The sequence below is a fragment of the Carassius auratus genome, chromosome 5, assembly GCF_003368295.1.
Source record: "Carassius auratus strain Wakin chromosome 5, ASM336829v1, whole genome shotgun sequence".
NCBI classification, from domain to species: domain Eukaryota; kingdom Metazoa; phylum Chordata; class Actinopteri; order Cypriniformes; family Cyprinidae; genus Carassius; species Carassius auratus.
Window position 1 is genome coordinate 1430523 of NC_039247.1, and position 8452 is coordinate 1438974.

Below are 8452 nucleotides of genomic sequence, written 5' to 3' on the forward strand. Positions count from 1 at the left end.
AGCTTAGTATTGATCTGTGAGCTGAACAGATTTACTGTTACATCCATGAGATTATGTAAATTAAAATAAATATAATGTCACAGGATGTCATAGGTCAGTATCAAATGAGTTTGAAATTATTATTTGCAGCACAAATAAGTTTTTTTTAGGATTTTTTAAAAATCCCTAAAACTGTCAGAAAAAGGTTAAGGCCTAAGCTATTTCTATGTGAGTGGCTAATTTTATTTTTGTTTTTATAATTGTAATACACAAACTATGAAATTATACCAAAATGTATAAAAAGATAAATAAATAAATACGCACACATTAAAAAAGCAGCCAAGTCGAATGAGTTTCCTTTTTTATATAGATTAAAATTGAAGACAGAAACAAGTGGTAAATGTGGTCACTTTAATATTCAAATCCAGTAGATCCAGTTTATGTTCACGTGGCTGTTTTCGTTTATAGTCGCCAAGCTATTATGTATTTTGAAATAATCTTGTCCGTGATGTGTTCGTTCGTACGACGAAAGACAGAAACCTGCAGCTCGAGATATATGTTATTCTGCCAGTCGCGCTTTCAAATAGTCTTGCACACTTAAACAGGTCACAAACACCTGCATTTAGCTCTTGTTGTGTTACAATGGGTTTATTGTGTGCATTTGTGGTAATATTTTATTTAAAAAAGCTCTTAAACAAGAATAAATTCGTTTGTTTTGAGCTGGACACTGTACGCGCTGATCGGAGGCGGTGATTTCAGATAGGCAGCTGCAAATATTTCATTTTCACACAAACAGTTCAAAACATCTTAATTTAGCTCTTGGTGTGTTCTAATTGGTTGATTGTGTGATATCGCTGTAATAATTTATTTTTAAAAGCTTTAAAACAGGAATAAATTCGTTTTCTCTGAGCTCTTTACTCCAGACGCTCGTGATCACAGCGGTGATTCATCTCTCCTATTTCTCACGTATCTCTGGCCAGAAATAATTTATCCATGAGCCCTGAACCGGTAATAATCAGATATGTTGGTTTAGCTTGTCAGTGTGAATTAAATCTAAGTATTTTGTATTTTTAACCGATTTAAAAGTGAAAGTAAAAGTCCGGGAATTGAACCTGTAGGGGCGCTATTTCTCTCAGACAATGGAAGTCTGAAGCACACACACTCAAACAGAGGGACAGAGTGAGATGAGATGTCTGACAGTTTTTTTAATTTTCTGTTATCCATACAGTGTTGTAAAGTCGTGAAACTATGCATATTTCCTCAGAATGACTTTTTCATCTGTATGAAAAAATTATTTGACGTGTTTGGAAGCTGCAATTTAAAAATACAATAATGATTCCCTTTGTAAGGTCATTTAAAAAAATCACCACGGCAAAACCATTCAAGCTATCCAAAATCCATTCACAATTTAAGTTCCTATCAGAAATACTGATGTGTGTTCAGAGTTTTGTGAAATTCTAAGTATGTTATTTGCCTCAAAATCACCTGAGAAGTATTCCAGTTTGACATGTTGCCACAACAACAATTTTTTAGATATCAATATCCCCCTTGCAGATTTATATCGGCTGTGTTTTAACATTATTCTGATGAAGTTTGAAGCAAATCGAGTAATAATAAGATGCTGAATTCAAATCATTTTGAAAATGACACACTTCCTTCTGCCAGTTGGTGGCGCTATAACTTTGACTCCTAATAGTCACATATATGCGATCGACATCATACAACGAATAATCTGATGAAGTTTGATTAAAATCAGGAAATGTATGTGGATGGTATTAGACACTTCCTGTTTCTAATTTCTCGCCATAATTTCAACGCCTCGCCACGAGCAAACCTTTCGAGATATCAAAAATCCCCTGGCAATTTTTCATCCCCAGTGTCTTGAGATCATGTTGACCGAGTTTGGCGGCAATCGAGAAAAAAACCTATGACAAGTATTTCAAATTCCCAGAGCATGCGCTTTTTACATAACTCTAAATAGCTGACTTCCTGTTGGGTGGAGCCTATGACATGCAATACGAAAGTTGTTCGGCACGATGAGATCTATATGTGTACTGAGTTTCATATGAATATGTGCAAGTATGTGTGAGCTATACATCAAAATTTTTGACTGTGTTCCAGGGGGCGCCGTAGAGCCCCTGTGCCACGCCCGGGTCCCAGCCTCTGCAGGCTCCTAAAGGCCACAGATTCCAAAGTGTGCGCAAATTTTCAAGAGTTTTTGAGTATGTTAAGGACCCCAAAAGCCCCCACAACTTTGACGAAAAATTTGAATACTAAACCCTAAATAGCCAACTTCCTGTTGGGCGGAGCCTATGATATGCAATACAAAAGTTGTTTGGATTGATGAGATTTATATGTGTACCGAGTTTCATACGTCTACGAGCAAGAATGTATGATATATGGCCCTCCATATTCCAGGGGGCGCTGTAGAGCCCCTGTGCCACGCCCGTGTATCAGTCTTTGCCCGGCCCTAATGGCCGCAGGTTCCAATCTGTGTGCCAATTTTCAAGACTTTTTAAGCACGTTAAGGGCCCCAAAAGCCCCCGAGACGTTGGAAAAAAATAATAATAATAATAATAATAATAATAATAATAATAATAATAATAATAAAAAATAATCCTAAGGAAAACAATAGGCCTCTCGCCCTTTGGGCTTGAGCCCTAAATATAGCTGCAAGCAGCGATGGCGGGCTCAAGCCACCAATGCCATCACCACCCCGGTGGCATCAGGTAAACTGTGCCCAGCGGGCACATGCATTCACAATATCCCTCTGGCAGTGAGGTTTTAAAGGATAGAGGGGAGCGTAGAGGGGAGCGTGCATTTGCAGTGGCTGGGCCACGACTCTGGAATACCCTGCCTTTAGAGATCAGACTGGCCCCTTCCTTGTCTATTTTTAAATCTTTGCTAAAAACTTTTTTATTTTCCTTAGTGTACTGACTACTGTGTTATGCTACATTTTGAAATGGGTGGTTTTAAATTTTTTGTCTGGTCTATTTTTATGTATGTGTAATATTCTTGCTCTTATGTTAAAGCACTTTGGTCAGCCAGGAGGCTGTTGTAAATGCGCTATACAAATAAATTGAACTTGAACTAGAACTTGAACTTGATATGGCAGTTAAAGGGTTAATCCGAATCATCTAGACTTTAAAATCACATTCACAGAACAATATATATATATATATATATATATATATATATAACTTTAGTAACACTTTACAATAAGATTTCATTTATAAACATTATGTTAACATGAACAATATTTATATAGCATTCATTCATGTCAGTTAATATTCCAAACTTAAACATTAAAACATTGTTTTATTGTGATTTTTTTCCAAGCACATTTTACCAATTCCAAACCATATCAATCTTAATAACTACCATTATTTTTTATTTAATCATTTATGAGTGCTATACAATAGTCCAGGAAAGCTGGAAGAGAAAAACAGGTCAAGAAGAACTGACAAAAATAATTGCAAAAGAATTAGGAATTAATGTGAAGATTAATTTTTAGTCAATTCTGCAAGACAGACTTTCAGGAAAGGAGGTGGAATAAAAATGAGCTCCTAAATCTTAATCCCAGATTCTGGAAGATATATTCCTCAAACCATCGAACAAGAGGAGGTGGTGCTGGTCCTTCACGAGTCACTCTAATCTGTTCATAAAGCCTATATATAAAGTCTTAATATGTAGTATTTCACAATACTTCATGGTATTCTAATTAAATAATTTTTTGGAATCTTAGATCTCTCAGAACCTGACACATTGTAATTCTGAGACTCCAGGAAAGTGGCAGTTCTGTAAAATGTTGGCGCTGGAGACTAAATGCTCACTGATAGTTTCACACCTAATTCACTTAAAACACACACAAACACACACACACAGTGACAGAGGGACAGAGTGACATCAGATGTATGTTTTTTAATTTTCTGTCATCCATATAATGTTGTATAGTCATGAAACTATGCATATTTCCTCAGAATGACTTGTCTTCTATGTGTACATTTTTTTGAAGTGTTTAGAAGCTGCACTTTTTTTTACTGGTTCCTTTTTTACTATTATTTCAAAAAATCACCACGACAAAACCATTCAAGCTATCCAAAATTCATTCACACCTGTTCTGTAAGATTAATTCTTTAAACAGTGGTAAAAGAGGATGTGGTGCTGAACCTTCAAGAGTCACTTAAAACGTATCTGTCCATAAAGCCTATTAAGAATTATTCTTAATATACAGTTCACAATACTTCAGCTTGTTATTCTAATTAAGTGAGGGTCATTTTATCAGTAAAATTCCTAAAATACATATTATTTTATTTGAAAGATTTCTATAAATTATTTAAATCATACTCGTTTCTCCAATAATTATTTAAAAGTAATCCTATAGCTCCATCTGGTGGCCATTATAGGTACTAAGAATTGCAAGCTTGATTTATAAGTTATGATAGTTTTAATTTTATGCTGGCTCTTGAAAATGATAAAGCTATGAAACTTACTGTGCTTCCTTCAAATGAGGACTTCTACTTATATAAAAAATTATGAAGAGTTAGAATGAAAAATTTTAAAGATATAGTAAAATAACTATTGTATTTTTTATGTTACTTTAATAAATCTCTATGGCAACACCATTTAAGCTATCCTAAACCCATTCACAATTTAACATCTCAGTATATTGGCATCATGTTGAAAAAGGAGTATGGAGTAGTATGAGGAGGAGTATGAATTAATTTACAGGCTGATTTTATCATAAATCCACAATAAAATTTCTGAGTTCTGTATCAATCTGTGTTGTTGTTTGTTTATTTTTATCTTTTATTTTTCATAGGAAGATAACTTACTCTCATTTTTAATAAATGTGCTTATAAACCAAGGACAAGCTATTTATAGCTGTATTTATAAACTGCTTACTACTGACTATTAATATTGGGACAAGGCTTTAAAAAGCATGAACTGACTATTTAATAATGAGTGCAGTTATTATAAAGTGTTATCAATGCATTTGCTAATGTTAACAAATTAGACATTATTTTACAGTGTTATCAAATCCTTAAATGACTCATAAGCATTTGTGAAAGTTCTGCTTGCATTACAGCTTAGTATTGGTCTGTGAGCTGAACAGTTTTACTGTTACATCCATGAGATTATGTAAGTTAAAATAAATATAATGTCACAGGATGTCATAGGTCAGTATCAAATGAGTTTGAAATTATTATTTGCAGCACAAATAAGTTTTTTTTAGGATTTTTAAAAATCCCTAAAACTGTCAGAAAAAGGTTAAGGCCTAAGCTATTTCTATGTGAGTGGCTAAATTTATTTTTGTTTTTATAATTGTAATACACATACTATGAAATTATACAAAATGTATAAAAAGGTAAATAAATAAGTACGCACACATTAAAAAAGCAGCCAAGTCGAATGAGTTTCCTTTTTTATATGGATTAAAATTGAAGACAGAAGCAAGTGGTAAATGTGGTCACTTTAATTTTCAAATCCAGTAGATCCAGTTTATGTTCACGTGGCTGTTTTCGTTTATATTCGCCAAGCTATTATGTGTTTTGAAATAATCTTGTCCGTGATGTGTTCGTTCGTACGACGAAAGACAGAAACCTGCAGCTCGAGAGATATGTTATTCTGCCAGTCGCGCTTTCAAATAGTCTTGCGCACTTAAACGGGTCACAAACACCTGCATTTAGCTCTTGTAGTGTTACAATGGGTTTATTGTGTGCATTTGTGGTAATATTTTATTTAAAAAAGCTCTTAAACAAGAATAAATTCGTTTGTTTTGAGCTCGACACTGTACGCGCTGATCGGAGGCGGTGATTTCAGATAGGCAGCTGCAAATATTTCATTTTCACACAAACAGTTCAAAAACATCTTAATTTAGCTCTTGGTGTGTTCTAATTGGTTGATTGTGTGATATCGCTGTAATAATTTATTTTTAAAAGCTTTAAAACAGGAATAAATTCGTTTTCTCTGAGCTCTTTACTCCAGACGCTCGTGATCACAGCGGTGATTCATCTCTCCTATTTCTCACGTATCTCTGGCCAGAAATAATTTATCCATGAGCCCTGAACCGGTAATAATCAGATATGTTGGTTTAGCTTGTCAGTGTGAATTAAATCTAAGTATTTGTTTGTATTTTTAACCGATTTAAAAGTGAAAGTAAAAGTCCGGGTATTGAACCTGTAGGGGCGCTATTTCTCTCAGACAATGGAAGTCTGAAGCACATATACTCAAACAGAGGGACAGAGTGAGATGAGATGTCTGACAGTTTTTTTTTATTTTCTGTTATCCATACAGTGTTGTAAAGTCGTTAAACTATGCATATTTCCTCAGAATGACTTTTTCATCTGTATGAAAAAATTATTTGACGTGTTTGGAAGCTGCAATTTAAAAATACAATAATGATTCCCTTTGTAAGGTCATTTAAAAAAATCACCACGGCAAAACCATTCAAGCTATCCAAAATCCATTCACAATTTAAGTTCCTATCAGAAATACTGATGTGTGTTCAGAGTTTTGTGAAATTCTAAGTATGTTATTTGCCTCAAAATCACCTGAGAAGTATTCCAGTTTGACATGTTGCCACGCCAACAATTTTTTAGATATCAATATCCCCCTTGCAGATTTATATCGGCTGTGTTTTAACATTATTCTGATGAAGTTTGAAGCAAATCGAGTAATAATAAGATGCTGAATTCAAATCATTTTGAAAATGACACACTTCCTTCTGCCAGTTGGTGGCGCTATAACTTTGACTCCTAATAGTCACATATATGCGATCAACATCATACAACGAATAATCTGATGAAGTTTGATTAAAATCAGGAAATGTATGTGGACGGTATTAGACACTTCCTGTTTCTCATTTCTCGCCATAATTTCAACGCCTCGCCACGAGCAAACCGTTCGAGATATCAAAAATCCCCTGGCAATTTTTCATCCCCAGTGTCTTGAGATCATGTTGACCGAGTTTGGCGGCAATCGAGAAAAAATCCTATGACAAGTATTTCAAATTCCAGAGCATGCGCTTTTTACATAACTCTAAATAGCTGACTTCCTGTTGGGTGGAGCCTATGACATGCAATACGCAAGTTGTTCGGCACGATGAGATCTATATGTGTACTGAGTTTCATATGAATATGTGCAAGTATGTGTGAGCTATACATCAAAATTTTTGACTGTGTTCCAGGGGGCGCCGTAGAGCCCCTGTGCCACGCCCGGGTCCCAGCCTCTGCAGGCTCCTAAAGGCCACAGATTCCAAAGTGTGCGCAAATTTTCAAGAGTTTTTGAGTATGTTAAGGACCCCAAAAGCCCCCACAACTTTGACGAAAAATTTGAATACTAAACCCTAAATAGCCAACTTCCTGTTGGGCGGAGCCTATGATATGCAATACAAAAGTTGTTTGGATTGATGAGATTTATATGTGTACCGAGTTTCATGTGTCTACGAGCAAGAATGTATGATATATGGCCCTCCATATTCCAGGGGGCGCTGTAGAGCCCCTGTGCCACGCCCGTGTATCAGTCTCTGCCCGGCCCTAATGGCCGCAGGTTCCAATCTGTGTGCCAATTTTCAAGACTTTTTAAGCACGTTAAGGGCCCCAAAAGCCCCCGAGACGTTGGAAAAAAAAAATAATAATAATAATAATAATAATAATAATAATAATAATAATAATAAAAAATAATCCTAAGGAAAACAATAGGCCTCTCGCCCTTTGGGCTTGAGCCCTAATAATAAACAAAGCAGATACAAGAGGGTCCTCACACCATCGGTGCTCGGGCCCTAAATACATTATAGATATGCTTTTAAATCAGGTATAAAGTATTTATATCTGTATTTATAAACTGCTTATAAATGTATATTAATGCTTTATAAATTATGAATTAACTGTTTCATAATGGTTAACTAATGATTAATAGCATGCAGTTATTATAAAGTGTAACCAAGGATTCTTTAAATTGATCAAAAGTGATGATAAAGACATCATTTTATAAAATATTTCTATTTCATATAAATGCTGTTTTTCTGAACTGTCTATTCATTAAAGAAACCTGAAAAAAAATTCTACTCCGCTGTTTTCAACATTATCATAAGATTTTTTTTCTTTTTTTTTTTTTAGCAGCAAATCAGTATATCAGAATTATTTCTGAAGGATCGTGTGACTGGAGTAATGATGCGAAAATTAGTTTTGAAATCTCAATAAATTACATTTTGAATAGGCTAGTAAAAATATTTCAAAATTTCACTTATTTGCAGTACTGGGATCATATAAATGCAGGCTTGGTGAACAGAAGAGACTTCTTTAAAAAACATTAACAAGCTTACTGTTCAAAATCTTTTGGCTTCTAGATGCTTTATCTTCTACTAACCACCAGATGGCGCTGTCTGACGATCTCAAAGCTTTGAATCTCTCCCGGAACAATCAGGGTTCATCACGAGGCTTTTATTTTATTGTAAAAATCCAAAAGTAAA